This window comes from Sciurus vulgaris, assembly GCF_902686455.1.
Source record: "Sciurus vulgaris genome assembly, chromosome: 14".
Classification (NCBI taxonomy): domain Eukaryota; kingdom Metazoa; phylum Chordata; class Mammalia; order Rodentia; family Sciuridae; genus Sciurus; species Sciurus vulgaris.
The window spans coordinates 6,044,903-6,072,157 of record NC_136475.1 but is presented as its reverse complement, the minus strand read 5'-3'; the positions used below and the strand labels follow the sequence as shown (position 1 = coordinate 6,072,157).

Here is a 27,255-nt window from a genome sequence, read left to right as displayed (position 1 = left end):
TCTCCATAAATATCCATTCGACCTTACAGATAGATCTTCCCGAAACGCGCTGACCGATTCATTTCACTTCCACAGGGCGCCCACCCGGTGTCAGGCACAGTGGCCGAGGAGGCGCAGAAGCCAAGGGGACCCAGTGTGCTCTGCACTCCAGGGACTCGCAGTCTAGTAGGGAGGCAGTTGCGGGGAGGGATACATGTTAGGGTGCCCGGCAAGCACTGTGGTCATTTTAACCGGGATAAAATCCCCAAGAGAGATCCAAACACAGGCAGCACAGTGGAGGGCCTGGGGGAGAGATGCATTTGACTCAGAAGAAATCGGGGCTGTATCACAGAAGGGGTGGCGAGGGGAGGGGCCTCCAAGTAGAGGAAGGACTGATAGGTGGCAACTGGAGGACTGGATGGAGACGGCGTCTCAGAAGCAGCAAAGAAAGGCATGGTTGGGGAATTGATGTGGAATGCTAAGAGACCCCCCCAGCTTGGCTGCAGGGGCCCAGAGAAGTTCAGAGGCGCCCCCGCTAATAAAGAAAGCATCACAGCAGAGCTGGCGACCGGCTGGTCCGATTCCCAGCTCAGATGCTCTTTATTACTCTAACACAGCAGTAATTCTCAAGGTGTGTTCAGGACCCCTGGACTCCCTGCGACCTTCCCAGGGGGTCTGGGAGGTCAATGAGGCTTCAGAGTCGTTTGCCCGGGCTTTGTCCTTTGCCCCTGAGTGTGCAGCAGGTTTTCTGCTGCACGTGGGGATGATCTGCACAGCTCTGCGAACCCACGTTTTCCAAGTGACCGATGGGTACTGTTGGAAATGACGGCTGGGTGAAGCACCCACTCAAGGCACAAGGCTGAGGGAGAACGGAAACGTCTTTTGTGGCTTCAGACGCACACTGTCATGAGCCCCTAAGAAACTGCATTTGCTGGGCACGTTGGGGCACATCTATAATCCCAGTAGCTCTGAAGACTGAGGCAGGGGGATCTTCGGTTCAAGGCCAGCGAGGCCCTTAGACCCTGTCTCAAAATGAAAAATAAAAAGGGCTGGGGAGGTGGCTCAGTGGTTAAGCACCCCTGGATTCAATCCTGGGTACAAAAAAATTAAAAGCAATCAAAAAATGAACTGCCATTTGTTGAATTCTGAGGTAGTTTCAGAGAAAAATGTCTGTAGTCATCTGAGAAGGTGATTGACTCACTCCTCCCTTTTCCATTTCCCTGTCTCTGTGAAACCAGATTTTGTTCAATAGACTTTGACCAAAGCATCACCACACTCGATGCAGATGCAGATAGCAAGATCTTGCCGTCTCTCCTGAGCCAGATGTACAAATGTGTGAAAATCACACTCAGCTCACTGTTTTTGAAAATAGTTATTTTCTCTGAAAATGTTATCTTTGTTAACATGAATGGGTTTCTTGTTGTTTGTAAATGATTCAGGTTTTAGCTTTTGGCTGCTGTGACTACATGGTCTGACCAGCACAATTACAGAGGAGGAAAGGTTGAGTTGAGGCCTACAGTTTCAGAGGTTCTAGTCCACAGAAGGCCGGCTCCATGCCTCAGGGTCCAGGTGAGGCTGAACATCATGGCAGAAGAGCGTGGCAGAGGGGAGCAGCTCACATAAGGAAGCAGGGAGAGAGGGAGAGAGAGGGAGAGAGAGGGAGAGAGAGGGAGAGAGGGAGAGAGGGAGAGAGAGGGAGAGCCTTGAGGATTTGAACTTGAGGAAGAGTTTAGAGAAAAGACATGAGGGCCTAGATTTCACCTCCTCCCGGAAGGGCCTTAGAAAGGGACAGGGCTGAGCCAAACTCTGTCCTTGTTGCAGACTCAACAGCCTCTGCCACGTGGGGTCTGGATGTAGACAAGGAGGGGTCCCTTGCGTAGGAAGAGAGTTGCTTGGTAATGGCAAAAGCTGCCCCTCCTTCTTTGTAGTTCTCCTCTCTCTCAGGGAGTCAGGGTACGTGGCAAGTTGTGAGTATGTCTGGACAGGTGTCCTGGAGCACCCTCAGGCCCGCAGGGTAAAGCTGGGCGCTCCCTGCCTTCAGCAGAATCTCTGGCCGAGACAGCTGCAGAACAGCCCTGTGGGTCTGAGCCACTGTGGCTAAGGTGCTGGGGCGAATTGAAAGGAAGTAAAGGGGCAGAGTAGCTGAGGGGTGTGTGCATGGGTGTGTGTGTGCGCGTGTGTGTGAGTGAGAGAGAGAATGTGTGTGTATGAACACTCACAACTTTTCTTAATTAAAAAAAAGATGATTTACTACTTCCTTCCACCCAGCCTTTTTCATTTCTTTTTTTTTTTGGGGGGGGGGTGGTACCAGGGATTGATCTCAGGGACACTCAACCACTGAGCCACACCTCCAGCCCTATTTTATATTTTATTTAGAGACAGGATCTCCCTGAGTTGCTTAGTACCTCATTTTTGCGGAGGCTGGCCTCCTGAACCCCTGGGATTACAGGTGTGTGGGCCCCTGCACCCAGCTTCTCATTTCTTGATTTAGGAGAAATTCATTTTGTGAAAAGAAAAAGAAAAGAATCTGTGTGTCCCTAAATGGGATCCTTCACATTTGTAAAGGGCTCTCAGTGAAAGTAATTGGTGCTTTATTATTTTAAATGTTTCTCCCGAATTGTTCTTTAAAATTCTCTGTGGCTTTTAAAGGTTAGGATTCTCAGCTTCTCTGGTCAGACCCCTTGGAGAGAGAAGAATGGAAATGCCTTTTGATGTAGGTCCCATGGACCCCACTGGCCGATTACCACTCGGATCCCTGCCCTGCCACTGTGGGGGAGCCCGGTGGGGGGGTGGACACCACAGCAGAGACTCTGGTCACCATCACCCAAGCTCTCTTCCTACTAGGGAGGCAGTGCCCGAGGGAGAGTCTCACGTCCTCATCCAAACAGTTCTGAAAACCTTGGCTGCTCCACCCAAGCCAAGGACGGGAAGACACCCATGAGTTCAAACTCATCATCCATTCCAGCAGCGAGTGCTCTTTTCACGACCAATAAAACAAGTCCCCGGCCTCCCTTGCTTTTGGGCAAAAGTTCTCAAAGAGCAAAACCAGAAAGTTATTATTAAGACATTCCTGTCCCATTTGTGAACTCATTTTACAAAATCACTTTAATGAAAACTTAACTTGCAACTGTGCAGAGCTACTGCTCAAGGAAAAGCACACCACCCACACACCTTGCCAGTACCCTTCCTGCAAAATGCAGGTGCCATCGCAGAGGACTGGGAGGACAGGCAGCAGAGAGCATACAGAACCTGTGAGCAGGAGGGACACAGCGATCCCTGCTGCAGAGTCACACACAACGGCTTTGTATCCTGAGTGCCGCTGGAAATCGGATCTGGGCTGCCTGGTACTTCCTGATGCCCTGAGTCTCAACTGGGTACCCCAACTCTGTCTCTCTGTCACCAGTCCCCTCCTGATGAAAATAAATGGTTTGAAATACATTTTTTAGAAATGTCTTTAACCAGAGTTTGTCTTCAAACTTTTAAAAAATCTCAGGTCTCCCTTCTCAAGACTTGATAGGACATTTCAAAGTACATTTGTACCGACTATCCATTCAGTGGAAAATGGAGAACTCACTTTTTGAAACTAACAATTCCTCCTCCTTTCAGACTCCATGCCCACAAGGACTTCCTGCCAAAATGATCAGTTGGTTGGTGACCTGTGGTTTAAAGCCAGTTGCAATTGTTTTTTAACTGGGTGTTTTTCTGAGAAAATTTAATTTGTTGTTAATGTTAAAATGCAAAAGTAGAGGGAAAAGAATTAATCTGGCTTGCCAGAATAATCTGGTGACAGATCTGACTGTTTTTCTGTGGAGATGAATATTCTTTCAGGTTTACCTTTTTGAGAATCCCACATAACTGCCTGACTCCAATTTTTGAGTTTGCATAATATTCTGTGGCTTTTAAATGATGTGTTGATCTGCTGGGCTTCCAAAAAATGATCTTTCCAGGGTTCAGCTGAAATTCACTGCCCTGCTGATACAGCGATGAACTCTCTGGTTTGCCCTAGATGAAACCAAGGGCCTTCACTAGATAGGAGATTTCCAGTGCTGAAACTGGGGCTCTCCTAGGCTGAGCTAGTTATCATAGTTGATCAAAACTGGGGAGGGGGGACTTTGGGTCAGAATTTCAACTGACTATTAGGTGAGGGTGCAGGTGGGACCACCTGCTGGCTTAGGTGACTGGGCTTCTTCTACTCCAGCATCATGTCCACCTCACCTCCAGGTAACTCGGGAGGAATCTTGAGGTCACCTCCTCCCCTGTGACCTGTGTGGACTTTCTCAGCACCAGTCTTGGAGGAGACCCGCTCCAAGGATCCTTCCTGCTCACCTGCCCTGTCACCTTCCCTATGTGAACCCTTCCCGGGACTAAGGTGCGTCTCCTAGGGTGAAATCAGCAGGCGGGCGTTCTGCGCTGACTGTGTGAAACAGGCCCACGCCTTCTCTCCGGTCCTCGATGGCCTCTTCTGCACCTGTGGGTGCAGGTGGGGCCCGGGAGGGCAGGAACTACCTCATGGCTTTGTTGTGAGATGAATAGTGCGATGGACGTGGAGGCCCTTTGAAAACTACAGCTCTGTACAAAAGTTAATTATTATTAGACAACAAAGGCAGGGGCAGAACTCCAAGAAGGGCAGAGTTAAACCTTCTTGAACGTTTTGCTGTACAAATTGGTTCTTTTAATCCTTCCCCTGAAGCATGGCAAGTTGTCCCCAAACTCCCTGAGCCTCTGCGCGAGCGCCCTTGGAGAGGAGGGGCCGGGGGTGCATGTGGGCGCAGGACTGGGTGCAGGGCTGCAGTAGCAGGCGTCCCAGGTGAGCGGTGAACATCCCTGGGCCCCAGTCAGGAGCTGCTGGTGGCAGAAGGGAAGGACCTGCAAGGGGCACCAGCAGAGCTTCATGCCCTGGACGTCCATGTTCTGTAGAGTGTGGAAGTGCCCGCCTCGGCCCCCTGGGATTTCCACCCTGTCCCCATTCTCAGGAAATGGCGATAGTCTGCCCAGGGGCCTCCAGGTGGCTGTGCCTGAGAATCAATCATTAATTACTTCTGTCCCCCATCCCTCAGGCTTCCAAAACACAGAAAGAGAAGCACAGATCCTGGCAGGTCACAGGAAAGGGGCAGCGGCTGCAGAAGGCAGTTTGGAAAAAGCCACCCTTGGCCCTCATCCAGTCGGGCAGGGCTGCAGATGTGACCTGTGCACGTGGCTCTTGGGCTCCTTGCCCACCCGCTATCCCCTTGGCAGTGGCTGCCTGGGTTGCTGGAGGAGAACCTGGTGCTTCCAGGGCAGGGGAGGAAAAGCCCCACTGGGGAGGCAGAAAGGAAGGTGACAGCAGAGAAGCTGGGGGAACGTCTAGAGGGGACACCACAGGTCCATCTTCTGCTCTAGCCATGGTACCTCCTACACAGCTGTGGGTCCTGAAGTAGACCTGTTTGCACGTTCTTTGGCATATGAGACAACTGAGGCCCAGGGAAGCTTGTATGGCCAGGTCTCCCAGTGGGAGGTGGCCAGATAGGCACCAGTGACCCTACTGACCCTGGGCCTCACCTTAGGTGCTGGAAATTCTGCTCACCCCAGCCGGCTCCTCCCCCTTGCACATACACCCCTTCTATTAGTAAGGAAGGTTCTGGAACTCAGGGAGTGGCTGGGTGAGGTCAGACCCCTGTGGCCAGAAACTTTCCCTGCCACAGGAGGGCAGAGAGCTCACTGAACAGGAATGCCCGCCCCTCGATGAGGCCTCTCGGACCAGCTCAGAGCAGCAGGAGTCAGGGACAGGAACCCTCTCCTGCTGGGCCCAGGGCATTGGGGGAAGTGCCCAGGAGAAACGCCCAGGCCCAGGGCTTTTCACTGGACTCAGGGCTGGCTTTGCTCTCTGTGGCCCTGCAATGCCAGAGGTTCCTGCTCCTGCACAAACCACCCAGCGGGATGTGCCCTCCCCAGCTCCCGGCAGTGCCCAGGGTCCTGGAGAAAGGACCAGAGACCCTGGAGGCTGGGGAGGGAGGCAGAGGGAATGGAGAAGAGGCTGAGGGATGAGGACTCAGTAGATTAAGCCTGCCCTTTGCCCTAGCCTTCTCTGCTCCTGGCACCTTCTGAGCAGAGCCGTCTTAGTGCCTTGTCCCCTCCCCTGTGGGCCAAGGCTCCCTTGCACACGGTCTCCTGCCAGTTACACCAAGTGTGTCAGGTTGTGCACTCTACAGCCCCTGCCTTCCCTGTGTTTGGAGGAGCAGCCTTGGGGCTTAGGGCTTGGGACCCCCGTTTTTCTCTCTGTGTCCCAGTCGCTACCTTTGCTGTTCTGCAGCCCCCGCACCACCCTCTTGAGGGATTGCTAAGCAGGGCATTCCCTCCCAAAACACCAGCCACCACCAGGTACTACCAAGTGCCAGGGACTGAGAGTGCCTGCCATAGAGCCCTGTCTGTTTTCCACGCCAGGGAAGCCAGATGTGTGGGCAACCGGGCATTGCCGTGCTCTGGGTAACTCAGTGGTTGAGCGGTAGAATCAAGGTCTGGTCTCAGGTCCATCCGATACCTGGGCTACCATGGCCTCCACTATGCCAGGGGCTGTCCCAGGGCAGACACCTGTGAAACTCTAAGGAACCTACTGGATCAGGCAGAAAGTAAACTAGAAAAGAGTGTCCTTTCTGGGCCCCCGTGGTGTTGAGACACCTGTCCCAGGGCAGGGCTGTGGGCCTGGTGTGTTCCCTTCACTCGGTCCACATTTTCTGTCATTTCATAGATTTCCAAATCTTCAGTTGTGAGAATTTAGTTTTCCAACTAAAATCACTTCCTTCCGTCTCACTCCAGTGGAGAGAGGCCAGACTCCGGAGAGACAGGTCTCTCCCGCTGGGTCCCGGCACTTGCTTTTCCATCTTGAATAGAAGGTGTAGGGGTCACGACTGAATTCCGACACCACCTGGACTGGCTGTGTGACCCCCTGCCCGTGTCCCAGCTTCTGAGTTGAAGTGCTGAGGTCTGAAGAGTGAGACCGAGGGAGCTTTTCTTGGACGATATCATGACGACCAAGCCCGACTGGGTGCTGAGCGGGTGCTTGACCAATGCTGATGACTGAAAGTGGAAGAGGTCAGGACTCTTCACTCTAGAGCCCGAGAAGTTGTGAGCTGAAGGTACCTGCGTTCAAACGCCTGTGAGACTTGGATGTGTGATACAGTCCTGCCATGAGCTGTGTGGCCTTGGGGGAGTCACTCATCCCCTCTTGTTTCTTCGGTTCGTCATGCTTAGTAAAAACGAATGCATATAATATTCACATTCACCAGCAGGGCGGTGTGAAAAGGATCAGGAGACCGCTGGTAGAGAAAAGTGAGGGAGGACGAATGGCAGGGTCCTCTTACCAGAAAGGCTTTTCTTTTTCCTCCTACCGTCTCCCTTTCCGTGTATTTAGCTGTGCAAATGATAACTGAGCATCTACTAAGTGCTGGGCACTTAGCTAGGACCTGGGAATATGATGGTAGCCAGAACAAGAATCATGTTCTCATGGAGCAAGTTGACAGGTCTTGCAGGGGGTCCAGCATGTGCTGTGGTGGGTGGAAGTGGAGAGAAGGACCCCTGGGAGCAGAGACAGGGTGCCTCATGGAGTCTTGGCTATTTAGAAGAAGGGGCCTCTAAGTAGAGACCGGGAGGAAGAGCTGTCTTGGGTTTCAGATCCTGCCCTGTCATGGACGCTGAGGGCACCTGTGTGACTGGGTAGCATGGAGTTGTGCAGAGTTTCAGTCTTCAACGCAGGACAAGATTGGTACAATCGGGCTGCCAGACTGTGGGAACTTGGAAGGCTGCTCAGCCTACCTGGGCCTCAGTCGCCCCATGTCTGCACAGAAGGAGAAAGAGAATCACTTCCTCCGTCTATCTTGAGCAAAGCTATTCAATAGCTCCACACAATGTTTTCTCTTTTAAATAAAAAGTGCCTGAGGACATCCTCCTCTTTAATCCCATTGGGCTGGCTCCTGTGATACAGTGTGCGTGAAAGTACTTTGAGCCAGGCATAGTGGCACACGCCTGTCATTCCAGTGGCTTGGGCGGCTGAGGCAGGAGGATTTGGAGTTCAAGGACAACCTCAGCAACTTAGCGAGGCCCAAATCAACTCAGTGAAATCCTGTTTCTAAATAAAATACCAAAAAAAAAAAAGGGCTGGGGATGTGGCTTGGTGGTTAAGCACATCTGGATTCAACCCCTGGTACAAAAAATAAAAATAAATAAAAAGAAAGCACTTTGAAACCCACAATTGTGCTAATGCTGTTCTCAGGTATGCCCTACAGTGAAGAGGTAGCATCGTACACCCGTGGACACCTTTAGGACACAAGTCAGTACCTCTGTGTGTCACTAAGCATTGCTGTGTGTCTACCATGTGACACATGCCGGATGCTTATTTACGAATATTATATAAAGTGTACCGTGCAGCAGGCAAGAGTTCCTGACTATTCCAAGTCACGTCCAGTGGCTCCGAAACTCACTGGGCTCCACCAGCCCAAGCTCCCCACAGCCTGTGCGGCTTCCTCCTGCCGTTTCCTTCCTAGCGCTGCTTCTCTTATTCTGCTTCGCCACACGACTTGCTCTCTTGCTGGTCCCCGTGCTGTTGTCCCCTCTGGGTGCCCCCCGTGGCCTCCTCCCTGACCTCCGAGCCCGCGTTTCAATTTCCCCTTCGTGACTGCTCCTCCCACCAGCTCTGGCCACCCGCCGCCCCCCCCCCTTACACCTGCCGCCTGCTTTATTTCTCTCTACCGCCCGACATATTCCACTTGCTCATCTCTTTGCCGCCTCTCCCCCCCCCAGTAGGTGAGTGTCGTGAGGGCAGGGGCTTCTTGACAGTTCTGCCTTTCTGTCCTTGGTGCCGAGAACAGTGCTCGAGGGACACACTGCATATGTGTTCCACAGGATGGCTGTGAGTGGCCAGGGCGATGCAGGACTGTGCTGTGATGTCCTGGTGCTGGGCACTGGGTTGCAGCAGCCAGCAAGGCAAGTGCGTCTGTGTTCCCGCCATGCGCGGCAGCCAGTGGGTGAAGCAGGACCAAGTGGGGCTTAGCTTTTACCTGGGGATGTGACCCGCCTCTTCCTTGCTGAGGAGACTTGGGTGGGAGCTGGGCACAGGCCAGGGTGGGGTCAGGGAGTGGCCATTACCACGTTCCAGGGCCCACGGGAGACAGCCAGACCTCCCTCCTCCCTCCTGACACTCCCAATCTCTGGGCAAAGGTCACAGCACCTGCTGCCCGGGGAACATGTGACCACTGGGTTAGAACAGCCTGCACAGTCGGGTCGTTGTGCTAAACACGCAGGTCTCTGTGCCAAGCCACGCCTCATCCAGCGCTCCAGGCCTCTTAGGCCCTGATCCGCAGGGTCCCCAAACTGGGGCGGAGTATCCACATGGCCCTGGGGGAGGATGAGCTGTCTTCTCAGGGACTCGTGGTGGGGAGCAGAGGGAGAAGGGAGAAATAAGGCCATCTGGCTTCAGGCCTTACGAGGAGCCATGGACACAGGACCATTGGTTTGATTCTTGGTGACACTTTGGCAGCGACTGTTGGCCATGGTCCTCCGACGTTTGCTCCGGTGGCAAAGACTGCTGAGTGTTAATGGACTTGTTTAGAAGTCCAAAGGTTTCCCTCCGGTCCCGACTGGGTCCATAAATTCCCAGCAAGTCACTGCCCATTCTGGGAGGAGGACCTGCCTTCACACAACTGTCCTCAGCAGGCAAGGATTTGGGGCTAGCGAGCTCTGGGTGACCCTGGCCAGGGTCAGTGAGGGAACTTCTGGAGAGGGAGGCTGGGCAGGGAGGGAGCATATCCCGGCTTCCCACTTGAAAGCCAGGCGGCCTTGGGCAGGCCACCTAACCTCTCTGAGCCTGAGCTTCCTCATGGGAGGTGATGTCACTCACACTGAGGCAGATGACCTCAAATGGAGCCAGAGCTGTAGAATGTCAGCTTGCACAATGAAAATGCACTTGTCGCTGTCCTAGGAGTGAGGAGTCCCTGGGGCTCTGCCCCCTGTTCATGCTAGGACAAAGCTCATGGTGGGTTTTTCTGGACAGGGCCTTTCATGACCTTACGGAACACCCACCCAGCTCAGAGTATTCTTTCTTTATATGCTGCCTCAGTATTGGGACGAGCCAGGAGGTTAACCCTGGACTACTCAGCGGAGTGAGCTTGCCTGGTTCCCTGCCCTGCAGGGCACAGCTGCAGGGCTGCAGGGGCTGGCAGGGAGCCGTCAGGTGTCCAGCCCCTCCTGTGGGTAACCCTACAGGAGGTGACACGGCAAAGCCACATGGAGCTTGATCTCACCGAGATGAGTGAGGAATTTCACTTTGCTTGGCTCCTCACCAGATTCTTGAGTGCTCGGTGTGAAGCGAGTGCAAAGAGGGGCACATCTGAGTGCAGGCCCCACTCTGGGTCCCAGATACTTGTCACGGATTCCACAGTCTCAGGTCTGCCTTGTCCCCAATCCTCAGCAAAGCTTTCCACAAGGAGAGCGGAAAGGGCAGTGACAGCCTGTCCCCTTCCATCCCCTGGATGGAAGACGCTTGTGTAGAGACCAGGACATGGACAGCTCCAATGCCCTGGTTGCTGGGGACCTGAGCTGATTACTGCCTCCCAGGCTCTTCTCTCCAGTCATCCTCCAAGGGAACCCCTGTGCCCTGCATTTGAAGGGAGTGGAGCCAGGGCTTTGGGGGCCTCACCTGCTTTGTGAGCTCCAGTGGTTTTAGGTGCTGTCCAAGGTGCTGTGTCACCCTCGCCACCATTCTGGGTACCCTTGTCCCTGAAGGGTCCTGTCACCTCGAACTTGGGCGGGACCGTGTTGGAGCCTCCTTATGCCACTTGCTACTGGGGTTTATCAAGCGATCTCCCTCCTGGGGGCCTGCTTGCCTCACCTGTGACGAGGGCTAATCAGGAAACAAAGGTCCAAGATTGTGAGGGTCAGCGACACCATGGAATACATGCACAGGGTTCTGAAAGTTCAGTGTGAAGAAGAAGGAGAAGAACAGGTGGTAGAGAGATAGCGGAGACTCTAGGCCCCACGACCTGTTATCCTGGACTTCCTGTTATCCTGAACTTCATGGCTTCCTGGAATTTCCAGCCAGCAGCTTACAGAGACCTGACTCCATTTCCCCCTCATTTAGTTGCCTGGGGCCAAAGAACAGAAAGGCCCCTTTCCTGCAGGCCTCACCCTTAACTCTGGGTTAGGTCACGTCCTCCTGTCCCCCCAGCCTGCGGAAGGAGGGAGGATGGGGAGGAGGGAGGGCGGTGAGGACCAGCAGCTGGAGGGCCCGCCCCTCCCCCTTCCTTCCCCCTCCCCGCCCAGGAGCGCGATCTGCTCCAGTTTCCTCCTCCCACGGCTGTCTCTAGGTGCCTTCCTTTAATTAAAAAGTTTTAGCCTTCCGCTACACTGGCCTTCATTTGCATGGGATCCTTCTCTTTATGCAGCTTCAGTATCAGGATGAGCCAGGAGGTTAACAGAGCATCGTGCCGTGTCCAGGGACACCTGGCCCAGCGAGCGTGCCCTGCTTGCTACGCAGCCCCGGGTCGCGGGACTCCGCAGGCAGCACAGCCTGCTCTAGAGGCGGAGAGGGGTCCTCCCGCAGGACCCCAGCCGCCTGCTGAGCTGCAAGCTTGTTCTTAGACGACGTGAGGATCCTTAAAGCCAGGTCTGATCCTGGAGGTGTGGGAATGATTGAGAAAGGCAGGGGTCCCTTGATTCCGGCGCCTGGACCCTAGCCTGAGATCTGGTGGGTATTTCGGGGAAGGCAAGTCGTAGCTCCTGCCCAGAAGGAACCAGAGGCTAATCAGGAGAAATTTGTATTGGAGATCACACAAAGAACTATGCGATCAGGTGGAAGCTGCTCAAAAAGGCAGTTGAGACCTTTCCTCTGAAGAACTGGAATTTGAAGGAAAGTAGGCCATGAACGGTCACTGCGGAGCATCATTTCACTTGAGTTTCTCAGTGCTGAGCTGGAACCAGAGGGCCTCCCACAGGCTAGGCAGGTGCTCCACCACTGAGCCACACCCTAGTCTTCATATTTGATGTGTTTATTAATGAAGATTCGGATGCTTAGAGAACTCTGGCAGTTTCACCCGGGCCTGCTGGCCTTGCCCCAGGCCAGCTGGCCTGCCCCCGGGAAGCACACCCTGGGGAGGTGGGACTCAGCTCCTCCCAGTGCTAGCACTGTTCTGACTGGAGACCTGGGCCAAGGGGTTGGCTTCTGACTGCAGAGCCCGCCTCGCCTCCTGACCTGGTTCCCCGGAGACCTGAGATTTTCTCTGAGCTGCCCCAGCCCACTCACTACCCGGTCCCCCTCCTCCCTAGCCAGTATTTGGCCCCTCCAGCTGCCCAAGGTCTCAGGACCAAGAGGAGGAGAGCAAGCAGGAGGCCTGGTTCTTACAGACCCGGAAAGGAGGAGCAGAGAGGGCTACTTTATCTCTGCTCGTGACTCATCCCTGACCCCAGATTGGGCCAGCAGACCCACCTCCCATGAGCTAGTTTAGGTCCTCCTTTTCTACAAATCCTTCTTCCTTGGACTGGGAGATAGGTTTACCTGGAGCCTCTGATGCAGACTAGACACCAATATCCAAGGGGCAGGGGAAGCAACTACCTTCCCCAGAACACTTTCTGAGGAGGATCTCACAGCATCCTCATGAGCACCTGAGCATTGGATGGGTTGGTGTTGATCCACTTCACAGATGGGCAGAGTGAGGCTCTGATGTGCTAGATAACATGCCAAGGTCACTTTGCAACTGAGCGTTGGATCTCTACTTGGATTGGGGTCCTCTGCTTCCAGAGACTTGGGGGTGGGGTGGGGAAGACCATTTGGAAGGGACCTAGAGTCGAGTGAAGACTGCATCCCCGGCTCTGCCTGGCAAGATGGAACCATCCACCGAGGACACTTGGGAGGACCAGGTGAACATCTTGCTTGAAATGCCATCCATAGGCTTCTTCCCTAATTCAGTCACCATGACTCTGAGATGTATCAAAACTTAAGCATTTTGCTGGGAATAGTGTGATAATGTGTGCCCAGAGACCCAACAGCATTATTAGCAGATTGTGAGCCACTCATCAAGCTTGCTGTCACCCAGGGAGCAGAGGGATGATCTCAGGGGTTAGATCTCTGAGGCAGGTATGATTTGGTGGGGGTGCAGGAGGCCAGAGCCTGGGACCACATGGCACGGATCTTGGCACGTCCAGGTTCTCAGTATCTGTTGAGACGTAGTAAGTAGTAATTCAGTGATCAAAGAAGAAATAATTGAGGGAAAGCATATGGGAGCAGAAATAGGGCCTGGGAGGCAGAGTTTGAATAGGTGAATCCCCTTTTAGGATGGCATTTGTGAAAGAGAAGCAGAGTGTGTACCTCTTGGTGTGAACTGGAGTCCGAGCTTTCTCATCTCTTGGCTTGAAAAGAAAAAAAGGGACATATTCTAAAAGGGATCAGAAGGTTCACTTGACTTAGATGGTGGCTCTCCAGTTGGGCTTGGCCCAGTGGACGTTGTCCTAGGGGTGGTAAAGTTGCCGACTTGGTAGGATGCAAACACGTGCTTGCAGGCTGGAGTGAAAGGAGAGACCTGGGCAGGTCGGGAGCCCAGGACTACCTGCCCTGCAGGAGGAGGCTCGTCCTCACCCCTGCAGAGAGCAGCATGAGGGTGCCCAGGGTCTCCTGGATAACTCCTCTGTGAAATGGGCCGAAAAGGGAGCCCATTAAGATCAAGGGGCAGAAATACAGAGGGGGAGATACAGAGCTGTGGGGATGGGCGGCGGCACCCACGGTCAATGAGCAGACCAGGACCTGAAAAGCCACTGGGCCTCCTGCCATCTCTTCTCCCTTCTATCTGAGCACTGGCTTCTCTCTCTGAAACTCTGCAGGAAACATCTCTTTTCTGTTCTGCACATGGTGGGGGTGACACAGCTGTGACGTGAAGTCCTGATCGCCTGTTAGAGCTTGAGAGGAGGGGACCATCAGCAGAGGGAACCTGTCGGGCCCCCCAAGGATGCTTGACACCCGGTCCAGTGACTCTCACGGAGGCTCTTAGGGATGGCTTAGGTGCCCCAAAACACTCATCATAGATGCTTCTTCAGAAGGCCTGGGATTTTTCTAAGTACCCCTTTGTCATAATTCATCTAGCCAGTGAGCTAGGACTGACTGAGAGTTCCTTATGCGAGTAGGTGATATTAAGAGTGATAGCACACCCAAGGTAAGGTGGTGATTCCTGTCCCCCTTCTTCTCCTGAGTCACATGCCACCCGGGGTATGAGTTCAATGCTGCCTATAAAGAAGACAGCTGTGAATGAAACTGAAGGGCCCAGAGGACCCTGAGTGCCCTGTAAACCAGGCCCACTGAGGATGGGTTTAAAGGATGGAGAATGTTTTTCCTAAAAAGAGAAGACCGAGGGAACAGGGGCTCTGGAGAGAGTCTGCGTGTTTAGTAAGCAATGTGTGCATGTTGTCCCTAAATCAGTTTTGTTTAAATCTGAGTGGTGATCTTGGGGCAGCTGATCTGGCTGGCCCTAGAATGAGCTTTACCTTGGGAGGGAACTGAGTCTTCTTTCAGGGAAAGCTAGATGCTGGGGATGCTGGGAAGAGGAGACCTTTGGGATGAGATCCCAAATCTGATTTATCACACAGTCACCTGGGGGAGTTAAAAAATCATGGACTCCATCTAAGACTTGCTGAAGTCGGGTGAGGGAAAAGGAGGGGCCTCTAACCACCAGAATCTCTCCCAGGGGATTCTGGTGATCAGCTAGATTCGGGAACCAGTGAATCAGAAGACTTTTAAGAAATCTGCCATCTGGGTGTATGCCTGTAGCCTTGCTACTTAGGAGGCTGAGGCAGGAGGATCACTTGAACCCAGGCATCAGAGGCCAGACGAGGCAACATACTAAGGCCCCATTTAGAAGAAAAGAACTCTTCAAATTCTAAATTCTGATGAATTTATCTACAACAAGTATGATCCCCAGACCAGCAGCATAAGTATCACCCGGAACTTGTTTGCAATGCAAATTACTGGGACCTACCTAAGACCTGCTGATTGGAAACTCTAGAGGTGGATTTTAGCCTCTATACATTAAAACAGGTGATTCTGATGCTGGCTCAAATCTGAGAACCACTGATCTTCAGTATTTATAAGTTCTATTTATAAAAAAATTTTTATTTTAACTCTCTTTATTTTAGTTTATCTTGGTTTGTATTTGAGCAATGGGTTTCATTGAGTTTACCACCTACTTTGTGATAGTCGGGCTCAAAGATGGTCCCAAAGTTCCCAGGTGCACAGGACCCCTGCCTCCTGCCACTCCTGCCCTCAATGCTTCTTTCTCACATGCTCTCAGGACTGGTCTGCACGACCCCTGGAGTATAGCAGAAGTGATGGCATATGAATGCTGAGGCTCTGCTGTGAAAGACGAAGCTTCTGTCCTGCTGTCTCGGATCACCTGTCCTGGGGAAGCCAGCCACCACGTTTGAGGACGCTCAGGCATCTCCATGGAGAAGCCCGCATGGTGAGGAGCTGAGTTCTTCTGCCAACAGTCACCGAGCACCCAAGGCCCCCAGTCAATCACTGCAAGGGGGGCGTCCTGGAGTGGATCCTCAGCCCAAGCCAAGCCTTCATATGACTGCAGGCCTGGTTGTCAGCTTGACTCTAATCCCGTGAGAAATCCTGGGCAGGATTCACCCAGTTATGCAGCTCCTGGAGCCCTGACCCTCAAAAATAAATGCGTTTGAGTTTCAAAATCCGTGTTGCTCTAAGCCGATGACTTTGGGGTAATTTGTTTTACATCAATCAAAAATTCGTACTAGACTCTTGTTTTCCTGCATCCTCCGAGAAATTCTTTTCTTGGTCATAGGAGTGTCATAGCAGGCTGTCAGAAGCCTGCTTAGAAAATATTTTCCTGCTTAGAGAAGGAAATAGATTGTTTTTCTTATACATATTTTTTGTCCTAAACTGACTTCTTTTGAGCTTTAACCCTGGCCCCTACCACTGACTGATTTGGTGAATTCACATATCGCTCCATTCTCGACATTTTAGGTGTGACCGTTGGTATCAGAAATCCCCCCAGGGGTTCCGGGGGTTCCTCCAGATGCCAGGTGGGAGACACTGGAGGCGCTCCTGTGGGTCCAGTCGATGCTTTATCCTGCTCTGGCTGGACTTCCAGCTGAGACAGGGGTTACCCTGGAGGAGAGGCTGCATGGTCTTTCCCAGAGACAGGTCAGGTTGATGGCAGTGGGGCACAGTGGGTGAAGTTGGTGAGACTCCCCTCTGAGTAAGAGGAAAGGAGAGAGGAGATCAGGCCTATGGCCCTGGCCTCTCCTATTGGTGTTTGACCATCTGGCTGCTCTTTTCGTTTGTTATCTTGGGAGTTCTCAGCAATGGGTGGCCAGGGCCAGCACTGACCCAAACCCACCCATTCTGTTTATTACTTTCCCACTAGTTCCTGTTTCCTTTTACAGAAAATGGAACCACAGAGGGGCATCTGGGGTGGTAAGGAGGGGCCTTCGGCATGCTGAGTCCCTGAGACCTAGCAAGTCCAGAAGCAGCCCTCCTGGGCCTGCGAAAGAGGTCTTGGCTCTTCAGATTTCCTCCTGAGATTCCAAAACCTGTCCTTGGAAATTGGTTTCCACTGGAGAGACTCTGCCTGTAATTCATGCAGGTGCCACCAGGTGGAGAAGTTCTGGATTACAAGGGCAGAAGTCATGCCAAGAGGCCACTTTCACCTTCACACTTAGAACTGTTCCTAAACACACACACACACACACACACACACACACACACACACACACACACACACACTCGCACAATCGTGGGATACCGAACACTAATGGATAGGGTGTAGTTCAGTGGTAGAGCACTTGCCTGACGTGTGAGGCCCTGGGTTCCATCCCCAGCATCACCACCATGACCACAAGAACAGAAAGAAAGAAAAAAGGAAGATCTGCCCAGGAACTGGCCACGCATTGTAAATGTATCCAAGACTTTAGGGCTAAACTCTCTCCAAGGGCCTTTCCTGCCTCATCTTTAAAGTGAAAACATTGAGGAAAGTGACCTCTAATGTCCACTAGATTCCTTGGATTCCTCAGCATTGCATTTATCACAAACTTCTTTACTCATGTAGCTTTGTCCTTGGGGTCATCCCAGACTCCACATTCCTTCCTTTCCTACAGTTTGCTTGAGTTCTGTCTTCTTTGACATTGCTGACCCTTGAAATCAATTTCCAGAAATTCTCTTTATTTAAAAATATCTGTATATCTTCCATGTGTCCATTTCTCCTTTTCCCTGAGTTTTGGGACACACTTTGTGTGCTTTCTTGGATTCCCCTGGCTTCCTAGGTTCTCTTCTGTGTCAAGTGCTGCTCAGTTCGTGCTGGGTCTGCTCCATTTCCAGACTGGGCCTACCATGAGCTTTGGGATGTTTTGGTGACTGGATGATATAATGAACAAGTTCAGGGGCACTTTCTTACTGGTTGATAAATCTTGATTGTTGGGAAATGGAAGACTGGAGGGGAGATCTCCTCCTTCCAGGGGATGCTTCAAGTATGATTTCTCCTTGAAAATCTTACAGAGAAGCCCAGCATGGTAGGCAGTCATGACTCATGCATGATCTGCTATGTATCCTGATGTGTCAACTTGACGTAGACCATGGGGTGCCCAGATATCTGACTAGGCATTATTTCTGGGCACATCAGTGAGGATGGTTCTGGATGAGATTCATATGTGAATTGGGAGATTGGGTTAGAGCAGATTGCCCTCACAATGAGGGAGTTCCAATCCACTGAATTCTTGACTAGAACAAAAAGGGTAAGGAGGGAGAATGTTCTCTCCTGCCTGACTGCTTGAGCTTGGACATCCTCTCCTGCCCTTGAATTGCAGCTGGTACATTTGATGCTCCTGGTACTCAGAACTTTGGACTTGACTATACGTGCACCATCAGCTTTCCTGGCTCTCCAGTTTGCGAATGGCAGAATTGTGGGGATCCTCAGTCTCTACATCATTTGAACCAATTATTTATGATACATCTCTTTCTGTTTTTCACTCTTTCCATCTATCTATCTATCATCTATCTATCTATCATCTATCTATCTATCATCTATCTATCAATCTATCATCCATCTATCTATCATCTATCTATCTATCTATCTATCTATCTATCTATCTATCTATCTAATCAATCATCATCTATCATCTGTCTCTATCCATCCAGCCATGCATCCATCCATCCATCCATCCACCCATGCATCATGCATGTATCCATCCCTCATTCTCCATCCACCTATCCATCCACCCCTCCATCCATCCACCACCCATCACTACCTACCTCTGAGAGACCTATATCTTGTCTCTTTATTGCACTGCTCTGTTTCCTCCAAGGAACACTCTAATAGAGTGCCTTCCAACTGTTGTGACAGTGCTCCGGGATACGCTGCATTGCCTCACAGGAACTCTTGCCTCTTCCCTCGCCTTGCTTCCATTCATCACTCCTCACCCTACCATCTGGGGTGTGCACTCTTTCCCCACATGAGGTACCGGCACTTTAACCCTTGCTTCAGGCTCTGCTTTCTGAAAGAATCTAGGCTAGAGACCCCTGACTTCAGGTGACAAAGGTCCCTCTTTCCTAATGCCAGTTACATCACTTGGGTTCTCATGTCAGTCACCTGCCTCGCATGCTTCATTAACCATTCCATTGTTTTTAAACCTTGAATTCCCTTTCTCTGTGGATTTCCTTCTCTTAGTCTGTGAACATGCACAAGTGTTTCCATCAAAAGCAAATAGTCCCTTTACTGAAAGTGTTTAATTCCATTTCTTTATGAGCAAACTCCTTATAAAGTCAAAGTCACTGCATGTACCAAGGGCTGCCATGACCATGCACCACCCATCAGGTGACTTGGACAACAGAACTGCTTCCTCTTGCAGTTCTGGGGCCAGGAATCCAGGTGTGGGGCAGTGCCTTGTCCTCTGACAGCTCTGGGGAGGAAGCCTCCTGTCTTCCCCAGCTTCTGGAGGCTGCAGGAGTCCCTGGAGCTGGACAGCAGGGCTACAGTTGATCGTGTCTGCACACAGCTGTCTTCCCTCCAGATCTGTGTCCTCACATAGGTTCTCCTCTCTCTTACAAGGACATAGTCGTAATGGATTCAGGACCCATGCAAATGACCCCATGTTCACTTGATTACATCTGCACAGACCCTATTTCCAAACTGGGTCACCTTCCCAGGTACTGGAATTAGGACTTCCATGTATCTTTTGGGGACTCCATTCAACCCATGAGATTTCCTAAGTGTTCTTATGACCTTGTTCTGTGGCTTCTTGTAGCAGGTGTCCTTCCATGTCCTGCCCCTCCAGGTTCCCCAGAAGGCCATCAATTGCAGATTCACTGGCTTCTTCAAAGTCCTTTCCTTTGTGGCTGCCCCACAGTGTTTGGCATGGCTGTCTCTCCCCTCCTTCCTGGCCACCCAGGGTCCAGGGGCAACCTCTGCTAACCTGGTGTCCAGGTCACTGTGCACACCTGGGGCTCCCCCTGTCCCTCCAGACTGCCCCCCATGTTTCTTGTTTCTGGACTTTTCCTTCCCTCCCTATCTCCAATTCAAGGTGCATTTTGATGTCAGGGGTCCTTGGTCACAGTCCCTTTTCAGTACTCTGTCCTCTGGCCTCTTCCCAAACCTTTAGCTTCAGCACCTTCTGCCAGGTAGGTAGCAGATACATCCAAGCTCAGGGAAGTCACCAAAGAGCCTCAAAAGGTAAACCACCCCCAGCACACACATCCTCTTCACCCGCGTGAGTGCGTGCGCACACGTGGACACACATGCCCACCATTCTCTCTCTCTCTCTCTCCTCTTTTGTGCAGAGGATGGAACCCAGGACCCCAACTCACACCAGACAAGTGCTCTACCTCTGAGCTCCGTCTCAGTCCCTCTCCCATTCTGTATTATCCTACTGATGTCAGCATTTGTGAAACTGTTCTGAGTCTTCCATAAATACCTGTGGCACTTTGGGTGTGGACAGCCTCCCTAGAAAGTGGGTGAGGTTAATCCAGCGGCTTATGGTTATCACTGTGACCCTCGGTCTTTACAGGCAGCCTCTAGAGGCCTAGGACTGCCTGATCTGTACTTGACTCCCCAAGCTGAGATTTTCAAAGTACCCCTAGCAAAAGCTCATGTGGCAGACGTAGAGGTACTAGTGCTGTGGACCACAGGTCTGTGGACCCCAAACGTGTGGGATGAAGCTCTGGCCCCTGGTGGGGTGGCGAGTGGAGTGGGCCTTTGGGTGGTGATTGGGTCAGCGCCTTTACCAGAAAACCCAGGAGAGGGCTTCCTCTTCTCACTCTCCCCCACCTCTTTCCCACCTCTCTCATTCAGCCAGAAAGAGGTTCCCCCGAAGCTCTCACCCATGCCGGCACTCTGATCTTGAACTTCTGGTCTTCAGAAGTGCTTGAAATAAATGTTTGTGTTGAAGCTACCCAGTTGGTAATATTTTTGTCAAGCAGCTTGAACGGACTTAGACAATAAGATAATGCTAAGCCAAACTTCACATCCAGAGAGGCCCAGTAGTGCCTCAGACATCCTTTCTCTCACCTGGGGTTGGTTTGGAATGGATGATTTTACACTATTTATTTCTTTATTTTGGAGCCTGTAGTAGACAATGCAATTTGCGTGGGTGCTTATGTCAGTTACAAAATCCAAGATGCTTGCCCTCGAGGACCTGTAAATAAGCAGCCATGCTACTTCTGTGCAGCTCAGCTTCCAGAACCTTCATTCCCTGCACAGTTAGACAGCATAATAATGGGGCAGTGTGGGGTTCAGGGCTGGAGTGGGCTGCAGGGACCCCCTGCTTCAACCCTTCATTTCATCCACGAGGAGGCAGGTGTCCTGAGACATTAGGGACATCCCCCCACATGCCCCATGATACCTGTTTTGTTTACTTTCTATTATAGTTTGGATTTGGAATGTCCCTCAAAGGTCTCTGCTTTCTGGCTCCCAACCATGATGTTTACCAAAAGGCCAAGACGACGGGGTCATGTGATTATGGACTGAAATCTTTGAAAATGTGAGCCCAAACAAATCTTTATTCCTTTAAGGTGTCTTTCTTTGTCATAGGGACAGAAAGCTGAATAACACACTTTCTGTTTGGAAAGGATAGTATTGAACCAGGAGTCATGGCACACGCCTGTAATTCCATCTGCTTGGGAGGCTGAGGCAGGAGGATTGAAAGTTCAAGGCCAGCCTCAGTAACTTAGTGGGAAAATAAAAATAAACAAAAAGAACTGAGGATTTAGCTCAGTGATAGCAACCTTGCCTAGCCTGCACAAGGCCCAGGTTCCATCCCCAGTGGGTGCGGACGGGAAGCAGACGGCTGTTCTGGGATGGGCCCCCGCCTGGAGCGTGTTGGGGTGGGGGTGCTACAGACCTGTTGCACATTTTTTTTTTTCCTGCAGCATCCACCCACGGTTCTGTGGAAATGCTGCCCTGTGCACAGCATCTCAGAGTCCCCTTGGGGAGACGGTCCTGGTGGATTCTTGGGGTCCATAGGTCTCAGCTTGGGGAAGGGAGATGGAGAGGGAACAGGAGCCTTGGGGTGTCTTTGGTGCTCTTTGCCACTCAGTGCACGTTCTGCTCTCAAGGACTCTGCGGGGAAATCGCAAGGGTCCACGCCTTCCCAGAGGCTGAAAATGGGTGCTCGCCTGGTATCCAGCAGCGCTTCATCGGGCCTATCACTGTGCCTTATCTTGCGTAGCAGTCAACACAGCAAACCAGGAGCGCAGCTCTAAGCGTGTCTGGATTCTACTTGTGACGTGTGTGCGGGAGTCGGGAGGGAGCAGGTGCCAGGCGTGCCTTTGGTTCAGGCTAGACCTGGGAAGCCGACACTCTGGGGCCTGCTGACTGGACTGTGAAGGCCCGTGGAGCCCAGCTGTGGGTTCACCCAGCCCTGTGCGCGATCCAGCCACGAGTGGGGTCCAGCAACGGGGAACGTTAGGGTCAGGGTCAGGGTCAGGTACCTGCTGGCCCGGGGTATCACATCCAACACCAGGCCCCACCTGGAACAGGCCTCAGTCCTTGGTGGTCTTGTTCTCCAACACTTGGTCCTTCCTGCACACGGACATGGGCCCTGGGTCAGAGGAACTTCACGGCTATGACAGGAGAAATGGAGACTCGGAGAGTCAGCGTTACTTCAGAAAATGCCACATACCTGTCCTCGAAGAGCCAGGTGCACACTCAGGCTTCTCGAGTCCGTTTCTCCCCTGTGGCTGCCTTGTCCTCCCCCTTTCTGGGTACTTGGGCTGCTCCCATCAAGGTTGAGGTGCTCAGTCTGTTTTCGGTGGCTATAACCGACTGCCATAGACTGGGTAATTTGCAAAGAACAAAGGTTCATTCAGTTCATGGCTCCAGAACCTTAGAGGGCCTTATCTCATGACAGCCTTCTTGCTCGTGGGGACTCTCTGAACAGTCCCAAGGTTGCCCAGGAGACATATCAGACAGAGAGTCCAACTGGCTTTTATAACAGACCCACTTTCAAGATAGCCCAATAATCCTTGAGGGGCTTAGTCCGTTCCCGAGCCCTGAAGCCCTCAGGACCTAAGAACTCTTATAGGTCCTACCTGGTCTCACCTCTTGACACCTGAAAATGCAGGTTAAATTTCAACATGAGACTTGTTGGGGACATTCGAGTCATGTCCAGGTGTGTCAGCTCGGCGTCCCCTGGATCCTTACTGCACAGTGTGCTCCCCAGCGGAGTCGGGCCGGGGGCTCGGGCACAGCAGGCCCCGGCCTGGCTCACCTGGGCAGGCGGGTGCAGACTGCACGGCTGGCGGGTGACACATGGAGAGCGTCGCCTCCTGCCTGACAGGCAGAAGATAAACAGCTCCCCGTTAAATCTCACTTAATGCTGATATTTATAAATTTATTCAGCTTGTGTTTACTGAATCGAGAGAATGCCTAATAACATAATGTGCTTCGTCTCACATGTTCCTGCTAATGAGAATGCAAGGACGTATTGCTGGAGTTGTTTTTTGTTTTTTTTTTTTTTTTTACCATTTCATTTGCTCCCCTCTCCCTCACCCACTCTCCTGTTCTTGTTGGTTTGGGATTTTAATTTGTTGCCAAACTCTGGAAAGTCTGAATCTCTTGTGTGTTGTGAGGAGAGGGCTGGAGGGGACCTGGGGCACTGGTGGGACCAGCTCCCCAAGCTGAGCCTGGTCCCTAGGGGCAGCTCACCCGATGGGACCCCAGCACCCATGGCCTTGGAGGGCTGAGGGTAAAGCAAAGTCCCTGGGACCCCCTTGGGTAGTTTGGGGTAAGTGCATGCTTCAGGTCAGAGTTGAGGTCACTTGAAGCTTCGGGAAGGAAATTCAGAGCAGAGGGCAGGAGTTTGGTGTCCCTAGCTTGGGACGGACAAGGAGGATGGTCAAAGGACCAAAGTAATGTGGGCGATTTTAATGTTGGGTGTAGCTGTCTATGTGTGTGTGTGGGGGGGGGGGGAGAGAAAGGGGCAGAGAGAGAGAGAAAGGGGCAGAGAGAGAGAGAGAGAGAGAGAGAGAGAGAAAGGAGGAGAGACTCCTGGCCTTGGTTTGATCCGCTCACTGTGAGTTCGTTCATGCAAAGCCCCTGCCAGCAGCTCTTTGCCCCCAGACTGGTTGTGCCGGCTGCCCAAGTGTGGTTCTGGGACACGCCAGGCAGAAGCCCCAGCAGTGGGACAGGAGGCAGAGGCCTGCCACACGCAGGCAGGCGTTGGGACATGCATTTGGCAGTGGGGAGCGGGGAGGACTGGCACGCAGTCTGTGCTGGCTTCCTGGGGTGGGCCGGCAGGGGAGGCAGTGAGGCCCTGGGTTTGCCGGTCTTGGAGGCCTAGGGGACCCTGAGTGCAGGGAGGGTGTCACCGGGGAGGAGTGTGGACTGAGGCCGAGGTGTGTGGGGACTGGTGCTGGGGAGGAGGAAGGCTGGAGATAAAGACGTATGGCCTTAAACGTACAATTAGGTGGGATCATCTACATTTTTGTCCCAACCCCCACACATCCAGACTTACAGGGAAGTCATGAAGGCCTCTGTCATCTGATGTCCCCCTGACGGCCACCCCACGCCTGTCTTCTACACTGCTGGAGGAGCCGCCCTGCTGGGGAGCCCCGGGCCCCTGGCCTTGAATGAGCCACGGGCCTTCCCGGGCATCAGAGCCCACAGCCGCGGGGCTTGCAGCGGTCAGGGGCACATTCTGGTTTGGGGGTCTTTTGCTAGAGCGTTGGAGCAGAAGAGCTGGGCACAGGGTGGCGGGCCTGGGAGCAGGTGCCCTGCTCCTGTCTTGCTTGAGAGGCAGCTGTCTTCCCGAGGCCTTGGCCCCGTGGGAGGGAGGGGGCATTATCCAAGAGGCTGGAGCCACCTTGGGACTCGTGGAACCTGGCAAGGCTGGGGCAGGATGGAGGCGCAGACGAATGCTACAGGCCCCATTGTTTCCTTGCAAGGGCAGGAAAGAGAGATGTTCTCAGTTCCCGTTCTGCCCCTCACTTGGCTCCTGCCCTGTCTCATCTCCCTGTCCTGCGCCTGTCTCTCCATCTATGAAAGGCAGAGTCACTGGATGATGCACACAACCTCTGGGGCTCTACCTGAGGCTGCATGCCCACGGCCAATTGCCCAGGCAGGTCTCCACCAGGTGCACCCAGACCTGTGGGCTCACCTGGGCAGCACTGGGAAAGGGCAGTGGCCCTCTCTCCCAGATGGGCACATGCTGGTCCCTCTAGTTTGCTCCCCGAGGCCAGGGCCTAGGCAGGTGGCGTGGCTGATGGAGGGCTCAGGCCGCAGACACCTGTTTTAGGAGTGAGTTGAGGAGCCGGGAGCTGGACTTCTGCCACCTCCTTCTGTCTCCTGTCCCAAGATTCAGCCCTCTCTCCCCTGGGCCTGAGTCCCCAGCCTGAGTCCCTCTCACACCTCTGCAGGAGGGGAAGGCCAGCCCTTGCCAGGTCCTCTCTGTTCTGCAGAAGCAGCAGCAGCAGCAGCAGGAACTTCCTCCGGCTCCCCCTACCTCCCTCTGGGCGCAGCTCTGTTTGGGGTTCCTCCCAGGGGAGGGGGAGGGGGACAGGGGCTCATCCCTTTCTTTTGTGCTGCCTCTCCCTCCCACTTCCGCTCCCCTCACTGCTCCCGGTGACCTTTCACCCCTCCCTTGGATGTCCCTCAAAGGCAGCTCCCGGGGTTAATAACTTCGGCTGGCAGCCCCACACAAAGCCAGGGCCGGAAACCATTGTCCTGGGGACAATGGCCAAGCAGCCCAATAATGAGGTGGCCACAGTGTTGTCTGACATCCCAGGTTGCCCTGGCAAAGGAGGAGGCGCAATGGGGCTGCGTGCCCTGGCCTCCTGGAGCTGACCATTCCCCGCACCAGGGCTCTTCTTTCTGAGGCGGCTCCTGCACCTGTGCCCTCTGATGGCCGAGGCTGTGCTTCCCTGAGACTGAGCTGGGCGAATGTCACGCCGAGAGCCTGCCCCACCCACTCCCCACACCAGAACGCACCACCGTGGTTGTGGCTCCCGTTTCTGCTCTCGGGTCCCAGAGTGTACCTAGGATGACAATCAATTGGTTCTGGACAATCGATAAGGGAGGGGAGATCTCAGCCACTGCCTGAGGGGACACATGTGGCATCTGAAAAGGGTTCCTGCTCTGGAGCCAAGGGATGTGGGCTCAAGGTCCCCCTCCTACCTTCCTAGCTGTGCGACCTTGGGGAAGCCACTTGACCTCTCTATCTACTTATTTATCCATGAAAGCAAGAGTGGGTTGGGAGCCAGGAGGAGGGGCCTCAAAAGCAACCTTGGAGCTGAGCATCTGTGACCTCCAACGGTTGCCACGCCCTCTCTCATGCCGTCCTCTGCCTGGTGTGCAGCAGCTCTCAGGGGTGTCCCAGAGAAACCACGGATTGACTGCCACCCCAGTAAGAAGTGGTCTGGAGGATTACCTGCAGAGGTTTCAGAAATACCCAGGACTGCGCCCTATTGCTATGGACAGTGGCCCTTGGTCTGTGTGTCTGCGTGAGAGACACATGGGGATATTTTAACATGCGGGTAAAGAAATGCCAATTCGTATCCTTAGCAAACATGCCAAGTCATATTTATGACTGACCAGCCTCTCCAGGGAGAGATGGGCTCCACCGCAGGGCGGCCTTAATGTTTTGAACACAGTATCCTTTGTTACAGGGTTACTGTAAGCGGGCGATTCATGTTGAGGAAACTTTCCTTTTGAGCTCCACTTGCCTGAGGTACCATCAGCATCTACTCCGGTGCCCCCACCGGAAGGGCTCAGTCCACGAGTCTTGACAGTTATCACACGCATAAGGCCACCTCCCCAGTGCAGAGACAGAATATAGAGCTTCTGCCTGGAAAGCTCCCTCAGGGCATAGGATTTAAAGGTCCTGGGAGACTCACCTTCGGCAGGCTGAGCTCTTGCTCCGCTGATCTTTGCTTGGGAGATTCCGAGATCTTGCCCAGGACAGCACTCCTCACACTTAAGCGTGGCTAAATGCACCCTCAGTCCCAGGGTGGGGCCAGGACTTTGCCCTGACCACGCTTTGAGACTCTGGCCATCTCTCTCCTTTTGCAGACGAGGAGACTGAGGCTCAGGGTGTGGATGCGAGTGACCTGCACGACCTGGGTTGAAAGGCCTGGGAAATCATGAGCCTTTGCCTTTCAGTCTTTCTCCACCCTAAGCCTGAATCCCAGCCAAGAGGCTAAACCACAGGGTCTCATTCCTCTTTCCTTTCCTGGCCTGCCCTGGCCCCAGTCCCTTTTGGGGTAGTGTGTGTTCCTCTGCCTGTTTCTCAGTGGTCTGCCTGTTCCCTTGGACACCTGCTTGTCCTGGCCCAGCCCGTCCCTCGGCATTCATATGAGCAAGGGTTTATGAAGCAGCAGCACAAGCCTGGCCTGAGGGAGTCCCCGGGAAAGAGGAAGACACCGGAAGTCAACTGCGAGGGCAGCGTCGTCAGGGGTATCTGATCACCCAGCACATTTCCCTCGCTTGATGGATAATGTTCAGGAGGAGCAGTCCTCTCCCCCCGTGGGTGAGGAGTGTCCCTCTGCACCAAGAGAGGGACCTGTTGTGGGTAGGCAGGACAGGAGTCCTGGCTGGGCAGGAAGGAGACACTGCTGAGGCTTCACTTCCTTGCAGGATTGGGAGCAATCCTGGGGAACTGGCGACTTAACAGCTGCATGGTAGTGGGCTCCGGATGGACGTTCCTGGTGGAACACGGAGGTGACCGCTCTGTTTTCCTCTCTCAAGGGCCACTCGGAGCAGGCGTCAGCAGGCGGTGCTGGAGGTGCTTGGACTACCGAGGAGGAGCTGTCTGGAGGAGCTG

General features: G+C 53.1%; 1 long non-coding RNA gene across 1 annotated transcript; it reads right to left on the bottom strand.

Moving 5' to 3' along the window:
• Positions 1 to 21,885: 21,885 nt before the first annotated feature.
• Positions 21,886 to 27,181, bottom strand: LOC306643725. Its single transcript, XR_013759034.1, has 3 exons — positions 26,330 to 27,181; positions 23,953 to 24,374; positions 21,886 to 22,060 (listed from the first exon to the last, which is right to left on the bottom strand). It is a non-coding gene; the product is annotated as an uncharacterized lncRNA (long non-coding RNA).
• Between the last annotated feature and the right edge of the window lie 74 nt (positions 27,182 to 27,255).